Raw genomic sequence first — 19,831 nt, 5'->3', positions numbered from 1 at the left:
CACGTGTAATTTGTATGTGTGTGTGTGTTTTATTGTGTGTGTTTGTGTATGTGTGTGTATGTGTGTGTGTGTGTGTGTGTGTGTGTGTTCTTGTCCTTACAAGGACACGGAGGTCACTAAGGTTAAGGTTATGTTTAGATTTAACCTAGCTTTTACACTAGCTGCCCTAATTATCATATTAACAGAAGGTCCTCATAAGGACAGAGTGAAAGTCTATGTGTGTGTGTGAGTTTGTGTGTGTGTTTGTGTGTGAGAGAGAGATAGAGAGAGAGAGAGAGAAGATTTAAGCCTCGATATAAGCTGTATTATTACTTGTGCAACCTGGGGTAAGTTGCCATAACAACCTCTTATATGACAAAGTCATGAAGAAAGTGTGAATGTGTTTGTGTATGGTGTGTGTGTGTGTGTGTGTGTGTATATAGGTACACGTGTGTGTTTGCATTGAAGCAGAAGAAAATAATTGAATTTCGAGCGGACAAGGCTGTAAGAGTCCAGCGTAAGAAATTCACATCCAGGCTTTTTGTCGTTTTTCTGAGAAGCAGCTCGACGTTTTTTGTTCTGTGTGAAATATCAGAGCGCTCTTCCAGAAGAACATTACACACAGCACAATGAGAGAAATCTATTGGTGTATTAAAGCTTACCGAAGTGTGTGTTTGTGTACAAGGGGCTGAGAAACACTAGGACACTCCGGGGGCGTAATCGTTAATTATTCTTCTATCATTATTTCAGATATCGACTGTGTTTTGTAATAAATGATAGATCATTTTTGATAAACTGTTTTTATGAATTCATGAGTTAAAGTAAAAGTTAAAACACAGCTTTAGCTACATTCACATTATATATATATATATAGATATAGATATATATAGAGAGACAGTGGAACCTTGTATTATGAGCATAATTTGTTTACGAAGTGGCTCGTATTCCAAAACACTCGTAAACCAAATAAAATTTCCCCATAAGAAATAATGGAAACTCAGATTATTCATTCCACTGCCCCAAAAATAACTTCATAAAAATAATTAATAAAAAAATGTATGTAAAAATTAAACAAATTAACCTGCTCTCGTTAACCTGCATATCGTTAAAAAGAATCGCGACAGAGGAGTGTTTCTGTGTAGAGCAGAGAAAAAGAGTGTGTGTGTGTCTGTGTGTGTAGCACAGTGTCCAATGACGCGTGCGCACATAGACACATACCTGTAGAGCAGGCTGAGACTTGAGCAGAGAGAGAAAATGGATCTTTAACCTCTCTAATGATACTAGCTTTTGTTTTACACGCGTGCTGTACACACACACATACAGACACAAAATAAAATATGTTTTATGTGCACACACGTGGTCACAGTGTTATAGTAAACAGTACACGCGTGCATGGACGTTGATCATACCAGTAAGAGACGTGCACTAAGACCCAGCAGGGGGGACAATTACCCACAATTCCGCAGCACAAGAGAGAGAAAAACTGTTGGCTCAGTTGTGATCCAAGACTTATTTGTTTTCCAAGTCAAAATTTATAAAAAATCTTCGCTCGTCTTTCAGAACGCTTGCAAACCGCGTTACTCGCAAACCGAGGTTTCATTGTATATATTTTCAGTGCACAATTCTAGCTTTCTTTTGTCAAATTTAGCTTATCTTATGTGAAATTAATAAAAAAAGTAAATTTTTCAAGCTTTTGAAAACATAATGTGAGCTCTTGTTCGCAGTGTAGATTGTGCCCAGAGCAACAGTAGCACCGAGTCTGGTCTTTGCAATGCATACGGTAGAGGGATCAGCGTTGTGTTGTATCTATAACATTCAAAAACAAAACGTGTGCACTAACTTACTCACTCACTCATCTTCTATACCGCTTTATCCTGTGTTCATGGTCACGGGGACCTGGATCCTATCCCAGGAGGCTTAGGGCATGAGGCGGGGTACACCCAGGACAAGGTGCCAATCCATCGCAGAACACACACACACATTTACACTACAATTTTAGAATGCCAATTAGCGTAACCTAGATGTCATTGGACTGTTGGAGGAAACCGGAGTACCCAGAGGAAACCCACCGAGCACGGGGAGAACATGCAAACTCCATGCACACAGAGACGGGAATCGAACCCGGACCCTGGAGGTGCAAGGCGACAATGCTAACCACTACACCACCATGCCACCAATGTGTGTACTTTAAAACATAATACAGCCAGCACCCTGAGTCTGTCATCACTTCATTTTATTTTAGAAACCGTTCGACTCCTTTGGGCAAAAAAATCCCTCTGTTTTAAAGTCTTTTACAAATAATATAGATAAATTTATTAAACCAAAACAAACACTTTTTGATGAGCGATGAAACTTAAAGCAGAAATAGTGATATCGCTCCTTAAAAATACACTCTTTAAAAAAATATATGTTATGTAACAAATCAAGCGAAATATTTTTCTTTTATCCTTCAAAAAATACTGTACCAGGAAAGTAGACGTCCTTGAACAGGAAGTCTTTTTTATGGATAATGATTGACATTGACTGCTGATTGACTGCCTAAAGTCCTGCCTGAATGATGTAAGAGAGTAAAAAAAAAAACATATTAAATAAATTATCATTATTGTTGATTTTAAAGAATAATTATTAAATGTTTATTTAAAGTCGTGACTCAGTAGGTAAGTGAAACACGCACATTACATTTTGCTCTAGGTTTATAAAAAACACTTAAAAAAGAAAAAGTGAGGATCGCATACCTTATGCAATTAGCTGGGGCATAATACTTAAAAAAAAACACATTAACAGATTAGGTCGCAGGGCACCGTTGTTCAGAGATGATGACATCATCGCACAGGACTCGCTGTATGTGAGCACATGTACTGTATGTTAGCTACATGCAGCTAAAGGTGGCTAATTTCTTATCACGTTACTGAGATGTTGTGCTAATCCACATGAATACGTTTGTCTGGTGTTAACGCGCGCTCGCGTACTCATGTATATGTTCATTAGCGCAATCAAACGCACATCAATGTGTTTATTAGACACTTAATTCACTAAGCACTCCTTAAGGAGAGGAGAAAGAGGGGTTGCTTGGCAACCTTTGGCCTGGATTTGAGCCAACTGTCCGCATCTCTCTCTCTCTTTCTCATACACACACACACACACACACACATACACACACACACACACACACACACAAATACACACACAAATGTGCGCCATCATAAGAGTCTAAGAGCTTCCAAGGCAATTCAGGTCAGAGCAGTGTTTATAATGACACTGCCTCATTCAGAGAGTCGAAATGGGAAAAACGATAGAGAAAAGAGAGAGAGATTTAGGGAGGGAGAGGGAGAGCGCGTAGGGACGGAGGAGAAGAGGTCTGCAGAATGGAATTAGCTGAAGGAGGAGTTTCTGGCTGAGCCGTTTTAAAGAGCCGAGTCAGCAGACTTTCTCCTCTATTGTTCTAAAGGAGACATTACAAAGGAGAGGTACTGAAAAGGTATATAACCTCTCACACACACACACACACACACACACACACACACACGTCAGATAAATGTTGCCTTCATCAGTGCATTAGTGGTCTGTTTGATTCACCTTTTTCTAAGATCTGTACATTCAAAATTATTAAAAATAATCTTCTTTTATTACATTTTTTTTATTTACATCTTTTATTCTAAATAGTCCACAAGTTGCATCACAACATTTCCTGATGATCACTGAACAAATAAAACCAAGTTTCTCCCGTCAGTATTTTTACTTCGGTTCATTTGTACGATGCTGTGACACTGACTGATGAGTCCACTCCCGACAAAGTATAACCGTGTTACACGTCTTATAGACTGAAATAAAAGAGAATCAATACAGTGCCCTTAATGTCATCCCGGAACTGGCATGAATGGAAGTTAACCCTTTAACAGTCTGCTCAACTTTTTGGTAGAGCACATTTCGAGTCACTATGCAGGATCTTATCAACAGATCTGTTGACCCTAATCTGGGTGAGCAATCTCTACCACACAGATAATCCAACAGATGTAAAATAAATAAATAAATAAATAAATAAATCACTAGATGTTGCTGCCTTTAACTAGTATGCTTTTTTTAATTGCTTTTCAGCACAAGACAATAAATTAATAAAAAAATTAATAAATGTGTACCACAACACAAAATGTTGGCATTTATAAGACTTTTTTCTTTTATTTGTATAATATTTTCCCAAATATATTAATACTTTTACCGTGGAGTGACATCTCAACCATTCGGAAGAGGGCTATATTATGGTCTGTTATAAGAAAGAAAAACAAAGCATTGTTAGTCATTATTGTCGGATGTTAAAGGGATGAGCACATTCGTGTGGTTTTGTTAATTCTATGGATTAGAAATAAACACAATCTTGTTATTCATTTAAAAGTAAAATGTAAAAAAAAAAGGTGGCCTAAAATGTTTTATGCATAAATATGTTTTCTTTAATTAAATATTTAAATTTATTTACACAAAAATTATTTTTAAATGTTGCGACATTAAAATTGTATTTCTATTAATTATTATTCATAAAAAAATAAATAAAATGGCTTTAAAAAAGTGCTGTGCTGGATTAAACCCGAGCTCGCTAGCTAACCGAGTGTGCAAAACAAACCAAGCTATTTCCTGCTAATGTTGCTAATACTGTTAAAAATGTTACTTCTTATTGTACACGACTGTCCTGAGGATAGCACTTTAGCACCGAGACTGGAGACTCCTTACATGAGGCCGAATAAACGCCTCGTCACTGAAAACTCCATGGTATCAACACTTTGTTTTATCTGTACATGTGGATCGTCCGCCATCACCACGGTCCCTGTTTCCGTAGAAACGCTGACGTACTGAACCCAGCTGAACGCTGTGATTTGCCTTACAGCAGGAACTAATTCCAGAGCCGCTGGTATCAAAAATCTGATTTCACAAATCAGCATCACCCGAGTGGAAATGCCGCCGATCATCAGGATTAGTTTTAAAGACGTATTTAGATCTCGGCAGCCGTAAAACCTCACAGGTAGATGTCGGTTTGCGGCGGCGCTACTGTAGCGCGAGGCAGAATTCCAGGAGGCTGATGCATGCCTTTGTGTTTTTCTCTACTCGGCTCTCTAATGCACTTCTCACCAGGCTGCCAGAAACACATCGACCCACTGCAGACAGAATTTAAACAAGTTCTGAAGAAGAAAAAATAAATAATGAAATCACTCCTCTGCCTGTCGGTTATTATTATTATTATTATTATTATTATTATTATGTACTTACTTTAAACTAAAGACAGAAATATTTCTGTTTCATAACAAATTAAATATCATTATTCGAGTCAAACCGGGACTTGTGCTGAAGTTTCTGGTGAATGAAGGCGTAAAAACGATTGACATTTCCAGAAGACTTCAGTCACAGTACGGTGATGAGACTCTTAGCCGCAGTGGAACATCGGAATGGTTTTAATGACGAACTGGGCCGAGGTGGCTCGAAGCTCACTGCAGTCGTTCCCATAAACATTCAGCAAGTGGAACATCTGATCATTAAAAAAAGACGGATAACTTGTTGCGGAAGAGACGCATCTGTCTGTGGGAGCTGTACATCCGCGGAGTTATCACATCAACCGTACAGTCCTGACCTCGCTCCAAGACATTTCCATATGCTTGAGGCATTAAAGGAGTTCCTGGGAGGCCGGGGTAACAGACATAAAGCAAACAGTCCAATGAGGAAACTTTCCATCTTGATGGTGTCCAAGCTCTAGTGAGACACTGGGATAAGTGCATTAGTGTATCAGAGACAGGTCTGTGTTCTGTTATTCTGTACAATACAAGTACAAAGTCCTGCTTTGACTTGAACACCTGCGATACAAATAAATATTGCTATAAAAACATATGGATTGTAAAAATAAACTTCAAATTCATTGTATCGTTCTATTTATTTATGTATTTATATTATGAATGATAGTGAATTGATTGAGATTATATGTGACTGTGTATCATGATGATCTTTTACTACATTTCAAATATATAATAGTTGGTTTATGTAGGATAAAGTAAAAAATGAATGAATTAATAATAAAAAAAATTAATAATAACAACCCCGAGCACCCTCATAGGCTAACAAGTTTAAAAATGTCATTTAAATAAAATCTAATTAAACAAATCCCAGAAAATATAAATGAAAATATTATAATAAATATAAGGGGAAAAGTTTGGGATTTAAGAACGCTCTGCGTGGTGTGAATGAATATTTTTCTCCAAACACAGGAAATGCGCTGCATCAGCTAGCGAGGGATTACAGGATGGAGACGCAGCAGTTCTCCACCGAGGCCTGGCCGAGGAGCCGCAGCGCGCCATCACACTCGATTAGCTGATATTAGATCCAAATAAGGAGAATAAACGACCGAGACTTTATTTTAAACAATAACAGACGATCGCTTCAAATCTGACTGTAACACTGAACATTTACACTTAATGTACAAAGTTTTAATGAAATTATTTAAAAAACAAAAACAAAACATAATGCCTCTTTTAGTCACAGTCAAGGAAAAAATATCATTTCTAATAAAAATAAATAACAGATATAATATTAGAGTGCATTATGGGTGTTATAATGCATTATAATGTAACTGTTGTATTTTTCTGACACCAGAAAGTTTAGATTTTCTTGTCCGCTGGACCCCCCTGATCTCAGACTCGACTCCTACAGAGGAGAAGAAAACTGAGTCTTATGAAACACTCAAAACACAACTTTATTTCTCACAGAAGTCAAGAAGAGTTCAGTAAGAACACGAATAATAAACCCACAGACAGGAGGAGTGTGTTCAGTTCAGTGCTGCTGGTGGTGTAGCGCTGCCATCTAGTGCCTCTCCGGCTTCGGTACTGTGTGTGTGTGTGTGTGTGTGTGTGTGTGTGTGTGTGTGTGTGTGTGTGTCAGAAAGAAAAAAAATCATTCCACGTTTGGTGTCAAATTGCAGCTTTTGCCTCTTCTGGTACACACACACACACACACACACACACACACAGTACAAAAGTTTTACCAATGTTTTACCAAGTTAAAACATACTGTAAATAAGAAAGACACAGACAGACAAAAAGAAAATAATTAAGAGAAGAAAGAAAGTAAATGAAAAAAGATGAAAAGAAAGAAAAGAAAGTCAATAAAAAGACAAAAGTGTCAGACAGACAGACAAATTAGGATTGAGGATATAAAGAAAGGCAAAGAAACAAATACAGCAACGTATTATACAATAATGATTTAACTATTTGTCTACTGATGACGATGATGACGATGATTGTTGTTGTTTATCTCCTCAGTAACACCCTGTGTGTTTGTGTTTGTGTCTAACAGAGCATTAAATGTAACTATAAGGAGATGAAAGCTCAGCGCTGCTCGTCCAGGAGTCCCTGCGCGCGGCTCGTTACATCATCTCATATAGTTCACAGTACATCCCTCGTTAATAAATATGAGGGGGAGGAGCCAGAGGAGTCCCAACAGCCAGGTGACGAGCGGCACGTCGCTGATGTAGAAGGTGTGGTGAGGGGCGGGGCCATGCCGGGGGAGGCGGGAAGCGGTTGCTATGGAAACACTCAGGATGGGTCTGCAAGTGAGAAAAAGACTGCATGAGGCTGAAATGTAAATGAGATTTCACGTTAAATAGAAGCGAAATCAGAACGCTTTGAGTGTCGGTCTGGAAAAACCTGCCAGATGTTCAGGCAGCTGTGACACAAAGATGAAAAGCCTGAAGAATCATGTTTGTGATAAAATGGCATTTTTTTATGCTAATATCTCTCCTTATACGCACAGCATATTGTAAATACAGTAAGCGGCAAAATATACAGAACTGAGATGAGAAGATGAATCAGGTGGGTTAAATACAAAACATCTGTTTTACACTTTGTGATTTTAAACAATTTCTTTTTATCACCAAGTTTGCATCCTTGCGTTTGTGATTTAGCGACAAGGAAACAATCAGTTTTCAAGCCTCTACAAATTCAACAGCCAAATTTGATGTTTTTCCTTTTTCATGTCAAAATGTGAGATATATACACCCACTCACAAAAGTAAGTACACCCCTCTAATTTCAGCAAACATTTCAGGTTATCTTCTCAAAGGACAAAACTATAGATATAAAACTTGGATATATCTTAGAGTCGTCAATGTGCAGCTTGTATAACAGATTTACTGTCCTCAACGTACAAAGAACTCAACGTACAATCAGTATCGTGAACATAGCTGGCAACAAAATTAAGTACACCCTAAGTAAAAACAGCTGTACATCTTTAACCATGAGAAGTCACATGACCTATTAATCATGTTCATATGGCCAAGTATGTCTCCAGTCCTTAAGCAGAAGGTGGCGAAGCGCCATGTGTGTAACATCCAGCAGCTCCGTGATGTCATCATGTGGGAAAGGAAGAGGAACCCAGCAACAACATGTGCAGCTCTGGTGAGGTCCAGGCCCAGGAGGATTAAAGCTGTGATAGATAACAACAGTGCTCACACAGAATACTGACGCTTTGGACACAGTTTTGACCTGTCCACTCACTGCCAGTTATTTTGACAATAAAATCTGCATGTTGAGTTATTGTTAGAGGACAGCTCTGTTAACTACAAATCCCAAATCACTATGTAGGGTGTACAATCCCCCTTATTGCCCCACATGCAAAGTAGTGCCCTTGATCAGGGGTTAGAGAGGGATTTGGGATTCAGTCTTGCGTAAGACGTAGCTAAACGTTAGCCATGTTAGCTTTGTAGCTAAGTAGCTAAGCGTTAGCGTTAGAGATCCCATACCTGAGCAGAGCTGCGAAGTGGCAGAGTTTCCCGTCCTCGTGATTTATGTCCAGGCAGAAGACGTGGAGTAAAAGACCAAAGCAGGTTAAATAGATGCACACAGTCAGGCCGAACTTCCCCGAGAAGCAGAGTATGAAGAATCGCAGCGTCTTCAGGAAATTATAACCTAAGAACAAAACTTTAGCCTTCTATCTGCAAGTAGATGTTTATTAGTTAGTAAGGAACGTGGTATTTAATATGTAAGAATGTAGAAATGTGTTACCATGGTAGCCAGAAATTATATACAGCACAAGTAGAAACTCTTTTATATATACAGTACTGTGCAAAAGTTTTGACCCCATGTCTCTTCATAATAAATTAAATTCAGTTATAACTTTTACTTTCTAGTAATATTAGGTAACTACTGTATAGTGTAGATATGGAGTAAGTACTTGTAGCTAGGTTTTAATTTATTAGTGTGTTGGTTTAATTTGCTGGTATGTATAATGGGAACGTGGCAGATTATAAGTAAGTAGTTTGTTTTTAATGTAAATTAAATGGTTGGTAGAATTACTTGTTATATAGATGTTAAATTCTGGATTGTAAAATAAAACTACTGCCTGTGTTATTATTATTTTTTTTTTTTTAACCTTTTTTGATAAAAATCTTACATTTTTTTCCCAGTAGGAACCTTCGTGATGGAGCTGTCAGACGGCTTTCCCAGTAGTGACACACTGGACAGATATAAACAGATGTTTCACACAAAACGGTCCACATGTTTCCACCTGGAAACAAATCTATCTTAAGAAGAGACTTTCTACATGCATACTTTTTTTACATACAAATTTAACTCACGAATATTCTAATTCACATAACAGTTTACAGTCAGACCCAGAAGTCCTGCTCTGTTAGGAGGAACTATTCATTAATTACAGTATTTATTAACGCATTTTATTTACGATTGAATTGTATAATATTTAAACTTCTACAAGTATTATATTCACACACTAGCTGTATCTTCTAAAATGTGTTTGTGTTTTTTTTTTTTTTTTTTGCTTTAAGTGTTGTTGTTCTTATAGTTTTCACCAAACCGTCTCAAACAACATTTAAGAAATGATTTGAAGTAATAAAAATGGATTGTAAGTTCAATTATTTGCTATGGATTTTGATTCGGGACATCGTGTGTCTGTATTTAACTGTGAGGACCAAAAAGAAACAAATGTCCCCATAATGTTAGGATAATATCCCATGTCCTCACAAACACCTGGTCCTCAGAAAAAATACAATGTTTATTAAATAAACGAGTCCATATATTTCATTCAGGTTACTAAAGGTTAAAGTTAGGGTGAAGTGTGGCTTAGCATTTATCATCTACAGAAATCAGGACATCAACAGGGTCCTCATAAGGTCCTTTTTTCTGTGTGTGTGTGTGTGTGTGTGTGTGTGTGTGTGTGTGCGCGTGCGTGTGTGTGCGTGTGTGTAATAACAGGAGTAATAACAACATGAGAGCAAAATAATATAACAGGAAACACTTCCTGATAATTGTTCATCACAGTTATTAATGTTATTAAAACTCTCTTTTTATCCATAATTCATATTTGTTGCATTTGTCATAAAAAATATAAGGAAATAACTGATAACTATTTACTTATACTAACTAACTAACTAACTAACTAAAATAAATAAATAAATAAATAAATGGGTTTTAATTCACTATTTCATCATTTATAAAGAATGCTAGTGAAGAATATCTACCTGTTTGTCCTTCTGTTTATTTATTTTTCATATTTTATATTTATTCCAATGTTTATAAACCATGAAATACCCATATTTATTTATTTTTTTATTTAAATATTTACTCACTTAAGTTTATTTATTTATTTATTTATTTATTTATTTATTTATGCCATATAGTGTTTATAAATGATGTTAGTGGAAAATTCCAAGATTTAAGTATGTATGAATGTATTTATTTATAAGAGAGCTGCACTGTTTCGGCAAAAACAACAAAACTGACTATAAATGATTTGTAATTCTATTTTATATTATGCCATCTACCCATAAATCAACATCATTAATTTTTAAACGAATATATCTGATTCCTCTTTGTTTACTGTAAACAACATTAATGGACATTACTGATTACTTTTCATCTCTTTACGTCTCTCTCCCTCTGTGTGTGTGTGTGTGTGTGTGTGTGTGTGTGTGCCTGTGTGATCAGTTTGATGACCATGTTGTCCCGTCGCTGCAGTTGCACGGTGCAGGCTAACCCACAGATGGCGCTGGAGAGCTGACTCAGACTCACAGTGCTTAATCTGGTCTGAGTCCTGGGATGGACATCATTACTAGATGGACAGGGTAAAGGGACGAGCGGCTCTATCAGAGTAAAATCAGGGACGGAGTTTGTGATTAAAGAAAAAAGAGAGAGAGGTCACATGACCTGATGTCACTATGGAAGAAGATGGCGTGGTGGTTGATGTTCTGGCTGCTGAATCTCACAATTGGTGCAAATGTTTACATTCATGTTGTTTTATTGCTCAATACATATTTTTCCCCCCATTGTGTCGTGACGTCATTATTATTCAAAACTAGCAAAAAACATTAGAAATGAAGATCTTCTGTTAGCAGGGAGTGCACAAACTTTTGACGGGCGGCGTATATAAAGGTCAGCTCCAAATAAAGAACCGGTTTCATGACATCAAAAATCACATGACATGATGTTATAAGAAAATGTGTGTGTGTGTGTGTGTGTGTGTGTGTGTGTGCGTGTGTGTGCGTGTGTGTGTGCGTGTGTGTGTGTGTGTGTAGTTTGAGAGGTGCAGTCTGTGAACAAAGGGACGAGCAGCGGGACGTTATCGATGTTCTCCAGGTGAGACCGAACGTTCTCGATACCTTTGGGCAGCTTGTCCTGAAAATCCCAAAATAGGAACCAATAAAAGTGTGTGTGTGTGTGTGAGTGTGTGTGTGTGTGTGTGTGAGTGTGAGATACCCTGTTCAAATCTTTAATCAGACATGCGCTTTCATGCTCCATCGACCTTGACTCTGCCTCCTCTCTCACACACTCCCCGATCAGATGAGATTCCTCTGGAAAAGATTAAAGCCAAAAAAATCCCTCAGTGACGAAGAAAAAAAAAAAAAACACACAGTTGAAGTCAGATGATCTTTTCATGTCAAATGACCTTTTAACATTTTCCATAAATAAAAAATCAACATTAAAGCAACGCAAGAAGAAAAAATCCTAATAATAATAATAATAATAATTATTATAATTGATTTGTGTTCTGTGGTTGTTGTCAGAAGTTTACATGAAGGAACATGAAGGTCACTGCAGTACTGAGCTTTCAATTTGGTCTTCCTCTGGGCTTCTGGGGCAGAATGATTGTATAACAGGGCCAAAAAATATATGTACATTCACGTACATCATTAATTCAGTCGTGCTGAAGGTTCTGAAATATCTTTTGCAGAGCCTTCAGGTTCCCGTTAGTAATGATGATGGACTCCACCTGGTTGAGGAAAATCCAAGGAGCTCAGTGCAGTTCTGAGGAAGAGGATGGCAGATTTACACGAGTCAGGAACATCTCTTTAACAACTGCAGATTCCAAGATTGGTTCAAACTATTGTACACACTGCATGGACAAATTATTGTTAGGTGTAGGCATTACTACTGCTACTTTGTAGCAAAATATTCTGATGGTCAGGAACAACCCAGGAACCATCAACGTACAGGACTGCCATCAGCTGGAAGCTGATGGACCACCAGTATCACCCAGTCTCCGATCTGTCCTCTCTTACATCACCATGTACTAGTAGAAAGAAGCTCCTGCTCCAAAATCCACACCTTTAAGCTTGACTAAAGTTTACAGCCGTGCACATGGACAAAGACTTAAAAAGACTTAAACAACAAGAAGTAGCTGTTCTTAAGCATGGTGGTGGTAGCATCACGCTCTGGGGCTGTTCTGCTGTCAGTGGAAATGGTGCACAAAGTGGATGGAATCATAAAGAAAGAGGAAACCCTCAAAATATTTCCTGCAGAACCTCAACTCATCAGCTAGATGAATGAAACCTGGGCATGACTGAGTGTTCTAATAAGACGCCAAACACACAGTAAAGCTGGTTGAAGCCAGTTAACTTTAAGCTGTTGGAGCCTCCACCCTGCTATCGAGAGTGTCTGGAGATGCTTAGAAGTCAGGTTTGTACCAGAAACCCAACACTAAAGAATAAAAATTCTGACAAATACGGTGGTCAGAATATCCAACCAGAACCTATCAGAAGCTCCTTGATGGTGACCAAAAGCATGTGATGAGCAGGTGTAGGAACATCCGGCCAAATATCAGGTGCTGTGTCTAATCACACAAAATGAACCCAAGCATGTGCTCCAGTGTTACAGATTCATGTTGTGTGATCATTTTACTCTGGTGAAGGAGCAGTTCAGAGCAACCGAACATTGCTAGGACGTCCATGTTCGCGTTCATGTGTGTAGACTTCGTATGTGTGTGTATAGTACAGTATATATAATGGGTGTGTAAGCCCATAAGTGTGTAAGTGTGTTGTTGTGTGCCTCAGATTGTACCTTCGTCTATTTCTGCGAGATAAATATTATCTGGATCGAGAGAGAAACACTCTGTGACAGTTCCACCCTGTCTCTAATCCCATCTCTTCAGCAAATACCTGCAGAGAGAGATAAAGAGAGAGAGAGAGAGAGAGAGAGAGAAAAAGAGAGAGAGAGAGAGAGAGAAGGTGCAAAATGTAATAATGTGACAGAAAGCATACTCAACATACTGTACTGTATATCATTTTAAAATGCACATTGTTGTAATGGCAGATACAGTATTTTACATTAACACCATTTGGCAGCCGTCTTCATCCAAAGCAACTTACAGTACCTTCATCTCGTTATACATTTACATTTAGGCATTTGGCAGACGCTCTTATCCAGAGCGACTTACATTTTTATCTCATTATACATCTGAGCAGTTGAGGGTTAAGGGCCTTGCTCAAGGGCCCAACAGTGGCAACTTGGTGGTTGTGGGGTTTGAACCTGAGATCTTCCGAACCGTAGTCCAATGCCTTAACCACTGAGCTACCCCTGGCCCTATAGCTAAACAGGTAAGGGGTTAAGGACCACTAGCAGCTCGTTGGTGCTGGGGTTTAAACCTGATCCGTAGTCCAACATCTTAACCAACTGAGCTGCCCCTTGCCCTCATTAAAATTCCAGTAAAAGTAGTTAAAAAGCCTAACTTTAAGCCTACAGACATGGCTGCTGAGGACTACAACACCCAGTACGTTCGCTGGAGCTCTGATGAAGCACGCCTGATCCTCATCCTGATCCTCATAGGAGCTGCTCGCTGACCTGGGCCTTGTTGTACATGTGACAATCAGTGAGCCTTTCCTGTATTTTGTGATCGTGGTATTTTCTGATGTGTAATTGAGGGGGGGGGGGGGGGGTGTCGAGAGATAACCTTGCTTCGAACCTTCTCCTCATTGGAGAAATAAACAAAGTGGATACATGCGCTGTCCTGACCGGAGATGAGTCAGACCATGTCAGGTCTCACCTGGTACTGAGATAAAACTAGGCCAAGGAAGACTTGCTGCGTCAGGGGAAATAACAACATATCCTCTAGACACACACACACACACAAACACACAAATACATTATCATTTTTTAATCATTAATTGAAATACATGTATGTATTTGCATAATGAAAACCATGAGAGTCCATCTAGCTTTTGGAGATGTTAAATGAACACCAAGCACTGACTGCTCTCCACCACTAGAGGTCACTATCCCCTGAGTACTAGCCTGGATCTTTCCATTTCCTGATTCAAGTTTTACATTATGTACAGTAGGTTACAGAATTAAATCCATTTCATTACATTAGGGCTGTTTCCTGACCGGCGCCACCATTGGTATAGTTCTACACTCACTGCAAGTGAAACCATGGCTGATGCTTCAGGATTGACTTCAAAATGATTGCGATGTCAGGCATATCATTAGAACTGTTACTGGCGTGAGAAAGACATTATGTTTAACAAGTAAATTAATACTGTGTGTACATAGAGCTAGATAGTTTTTACTGTGCAAATTCTTCCAAAATGAATCCTGGACATTTATAAAAAGGCATTCTTGATGAGGAACTGTATGACATGGTGCGTAACTGCTCCTAACACATGATAGGTTTAAGTTCCACCTTCATGGTCTAGGATAGGCGGATGGCTTGAATTTCACAGACAGAGATATTAGTTTTCATTGAAAATCTGATTTAATGATCATACCACCATGTGTTGTAATTAGTGTATCAAAGAGATGAATGGATAAACGTATACCTGTGTCACCATTGCTCAGACCCGGTGGAAGCTCTCCACCACTACACCACTACAGTCCCGTCCATCTCAGCATTGTGAGCTTGAAGCAGTGGCTTGAACGACACAGCGAGACACTGACCTGCCATGCAGGAGCTGGTAAAAATCCACCACCATCTTTCTACACAACACAAGTTCCAGGCCCTTAACGATTGTTCAGATCTGTCTTGTTACATTTTTTCGTTCACAGATCTTGTGTTAACTGTATGTAGAGACACGTTTTGTACAGCACGTCATCCTGACCTGTCTGAGTCTGTCAGTGTCTGGAGATCTTCTCCATCCCAGAATTCAGAGCACGTGCTGAGGACAGCATCTGAAAAGACAGGAAAAAATGTCTGAAATTTAAGATAAGACCACATACCTGAAATAACTTACCAAGCGTGTGAGCATGTGGGGACCAAACGTCCCCACAATGATAGGAATACCTGCCGGTTCTCCCCAAAACGTCCCCACATGTACAGTATGGGAGTACTTGAGAGTTTTGACATCATGTGGACATGTGACCGGTCCCCACATTGTTTGTGTTAGATTACTGAGGGTACAGTTAAGGATTTAGGTTTTGCATAACATTTATTAGGTCATTCCAAGGTCATATAACAGGAAAATGTGTACAGTATGTGAGTGTGTGTGTGAGTGAGAGAGATCACCAGTGTGTGCATGGTGCACCAGCAGCACGATCAGATGTGAGAACAGGAGGCGTCGCACGGAAACAGGGGGAGGGGCAATCATCTCTGGCTCTACGGTGCAAGGGATTGTGGGTAGGGAGTAGGCAGCCATGCTCATCCTCTGTTGGAATGGTTCCCGATCCAAAGGAGAGAACCTTATACACACACACACACACACACACACACACACACACACAATGTGAAAGTAATTTGTTTGATGGGGCTTTGCTGCTTTTCAGGTTAATAGGGAATTAAAAGGAGCTTATGTTCAGAGAGCAGTTCAGAGCCTGAGGCCACAATGCACCATTTGACACAGTGAATATTTATCATTTAAAGACAAATTACTTAAAATGATTGTCATAAAACTGGTGTGTTTTGTCCCTCATAATAGTAGGGATATCTGGTAGCTTTTACCAAACGGCCCCACAAGTACAGGAGAACCTCTTAAATTTGTCATTTTGGGGACGTGTAGCCGGTCCCCACAGCGTTTGTTTCTGGTTAGCGAGGTCATACTTAGCGCTTTTGCTTTTGCATAACATTAATTTTTTTAATTAACATTTTGTTCGATTTATACACGTAACCTTGTACATATTGCACATTTTTCAGCTTATTTTTCTATATTAGTATAATGTAATATATGTGTATATTAGTGATGCGCGGGTCGTCTGGTAACCCGCGGACCCCGGGGGTAACCCGCGGGTCGGGTTGGGGCGGGTAAAGAAATTGTCACTTTATTTGTGGGGCGGGTTGGGGCGGGTCATTAAAAACAAAATGAAATAAAAAATCCATGTATGTTGCTTCCCTATTAATTTCCTATTGCCTATATTAAATATTTGGGAATATCTATTTTCATATTTTATTAAGTACTTTGTCACGAAAGTCACGAAAGCACCAAGCAGCTACCGCTGCCAGTCACAACAAAAACAAACAAATAAAAGTGAAGATGGAAGACGAGGTGCGGGAGAAATTGAGGTCAGGAATTTACATCATTAAAAGAAAAAAGGTCAGGCTGCTAAATCTAATGTTTTCGCATTCTTTTTTTGCACAGCGAACGTAAAAACGCTAAATAAACATTTCCGTGTGATAAATGAAAAAATATGTCAGTAGTTATTTAGCGTAGGCTGTAAACTGTAGGCCTGCCCTGTACAAATCTAAAATAAAAAATAGTTTAGCCTACATTACAAACGCTGCTTTGTAAATGTTTAAAATGTGTATCATTATCTTGTTATTAATATAACCTGATTTATTGTTCATATTCATAATCATATGTTGTTCCCAGTTTACAGGGCGATGTTTCCAAGCACTTTCAGGCTAAAAAAAAGGCTGTTTTTATTTGAATTACAATACCTAGTAGTATGTCTATTTAATAGTCGGGGCGGGGTGGGGCGGGTTGTAAAAATAGATACAATGGTGCTGGGAGGGCTGGGCACACACACACAAAAATATCAAAGAAAATCTAATTTTACTCACAATATTTAATTAAGAGTAAATTAAATTAAAATATAATCGAATTTAAATATTTAAATATATAATGAAAATATGCTTAATATGAAACTAAAACTTCGGCTGTTGAAGGAAAATAATAAACAATGTGTGGTGAAGTTTAAATTTAAATTATATTAGATTTATATAAATTAAATTAAATTCAATTTTATTTATATATCACTTACTTGCACATTTGCATGTGTACTTTATATTGCTTTTTTTTTCTTAATTTATGTTGTCAATTTGTTTTGTGTTAGCTTATAGTCAGCTAATTATGTGCCTTAGCTAGCTAAATTTGTTAATTGATGTTGTTAATTGATGTTGTACTGTATGTACAGGTCCTGGAGGAACGCTCTTTAGTTTCACTGTGTGCTCAACTGTATATGGTTGCAATGACAATAAAAGCTGACTTGACCTGACCTGACCTGACTAAACAGATCTACTGTTTCAACCCTTAAGCTCATGACTTTATTATAATATGTCCCTTTGGATCTTGATTATAGATTTAGCTTTATTTATTTTCCACACAATCGCAGCCAAAATACTACCTACTGTATCACACAGCTCCATCACTACACACACTTACAGTGACAGAGCCCAGACTGTGCAGGAGACTCGCTGTGTGAGTGCTGAGAAAAGCACGGAAAAAAACGTGTCGCACGTCCGCTTCCACGCTTCCTGTTTGTCAAAATCTACAGGAATGTTTTTTTCACTGAATACAAACAAATTTATACCAAAACATTGAGTTACACCTCCGGCACTGACGACTCCTTCCATAAACTTTAGATAAGCATTCATGGTGGTACAGAAAGTGCATAAATAGAGTAAAAGACTGTTACTGTTCTTACTTTACAGCAGCTGACCAATCAGAATCAGGATTTAGGATTTAAGATTTAAAATGATGTTTTTTACGAAATGTTTACATGCCTAACTTTTTAAAGACAATTTACCTTCAGGATATAATTAATTAATTGCATTCACCTACAGAAAGTGAGAGGTGCACTCAAAGAGTAGGCTTTATAATGCATAATAAAGCATAAGTCATAGAATATTGTTATAATGGACTGTGTGTGTGTGTGTGTGTGTGTGTGTGTGTGTGTGTGTGTTCGTTACTGGCAGCTGAAGTAGTGTAACATGCCATGGTCCTACTCCAGGAGCTCCCAGAATGTAGCGCAGTGTGTTAAGCACCAACAACACCACCTAGTTTACAGGGGAGAAACCCTTTAGTATGAGAATCACTTTGGTCAATCATGCATACTTAAATTTGGAGGTTTTAATATACAACGTTCTTGAGTGCACAGTGAATTGTCCTGGTCTAAAATTCTCCAGGGTTCTCGGCTTGACGCACATGCCACTAATCATAAATTGGTTACGCAATAGCTATCAAATGGTGCAACATACTAACAATTACAAAGTAATCGCCAACACAGTCTAGGAACTTACATCAATGTTTATGATTTGCCTATGAAGTATCTACAATCCAATGCTCTGATTTCTCACCTAAAAACTTTGACCCGGATCCCTGTGTTTTAAATTCCTGTGGCTACCAAAGTTATGAACACTTTGGCTGCGCCGTCCTGGAACGCAGGGTTGAGTCGATTCCAGCACATTACTAAGTAGTTTAGCAAACAGAGTCTAATACAAGGTCATTTTCTTAAACCTTCAAGACTGAGAAGCTTCCAGTATTTGTTGTTTCTCAGTAACATGACGAGCTGTTTTTTTAAAATTATTTTATCTTATTAATCTATAAGTGTTTAAGATTCTATAATACAGCTTTTTCTTTAACTTAATAAAACATTGTATTTGGTGATATGCTACTCTAGTATAAAAGGAGTAAATGACTTCAGGATGAACATCACAGAACACCAGCTAGGAAATGTACAGCTTTACAGGATATACAAGTTGTTGTTTTTCCTGCAACAATTTCTAATTAGCTCTGAAGGAGAAATTAAATTGCAGACTGACCAAAGCTAAAGGAGCGGGACCTCTCTCTAATAAGGTCTGCACTGTATAGTGTTCATTGTCTAACACAGAAAAAGGTCTGTGCTAGAAGAAGAAAAAGGAAAGTCTCTGTATAAACCACATTCAATGTCAGTAATGGAAAAACAGAGGCTGAGAGCATGGTATAATTTTATAGATTCTATCAATATTAAAATGACTGATAACATTAGGATGGATAAGAAAAACAAAATACAAAATCAATGAAGATGAGCAAGTTTGATATGTCATTGTTATTCTCTACCAAATGTTAAGACCATTGTTTTCATAGTGCTTATTAAGTGCAGGGCCGTGGGAGGTCTGGAACCTTTCACAGGGGACTTAAGGCACAAGGCAGTGTACATCCCGGAGGAAACGTACCAGACAGAGGCCAGGAATCCAGCCCTCGACCCTGGAGATGAGAGGCCACTGTGTTAACCACTATGCCACAACCCCAACTGAATTTGTTTTGGCAACAGCTTGCTATCAGCTTGTTGAGTTTGTTGAGAGAACTTGGTAGTTGTTCTTTGCTACCCTTTGGTTATGTTTTCTAGAGCACTTTGTTTTCTTGTGGAATTCATATAAACTGTGTGTATATATATATATATATATATATA

The 19,831-nt window shown here is 38.3% G+C and overlaps 1 pseudogene; it reads right to left on the bottom strand.

Moving 5' to 3' along the window:
- Positions 1 to 19,831, bottom strand: part of LOC128506378 (transmembrane protein 94-like) — a 29,423-nt pseudogene that overhangs the window by 7,357 nt on the left and 2,235 nt on the right.

Source organism: Clarias gariepinus, chromosome 18 (assembly GCF_024256425.1).
Source record: "Clarias gariepinus isolate MV-2021 ecotype Netherlands chromosome 18, CGAR_prim_01v2, whole genome shotgun sequence".
Classification (NCBI taxonomy): domain Eukaryota; kingdom Metazoa; phylum Chordata; class Actinopteri; order Siluriformes; family Clariidae; genus Clarias; species Clarias gariepinus.
The sequence above is the reverse complement of the archived record's forward strand: the minus strand, read 5'-3'. Positions and strand labels throughout refer to the sequence as shown.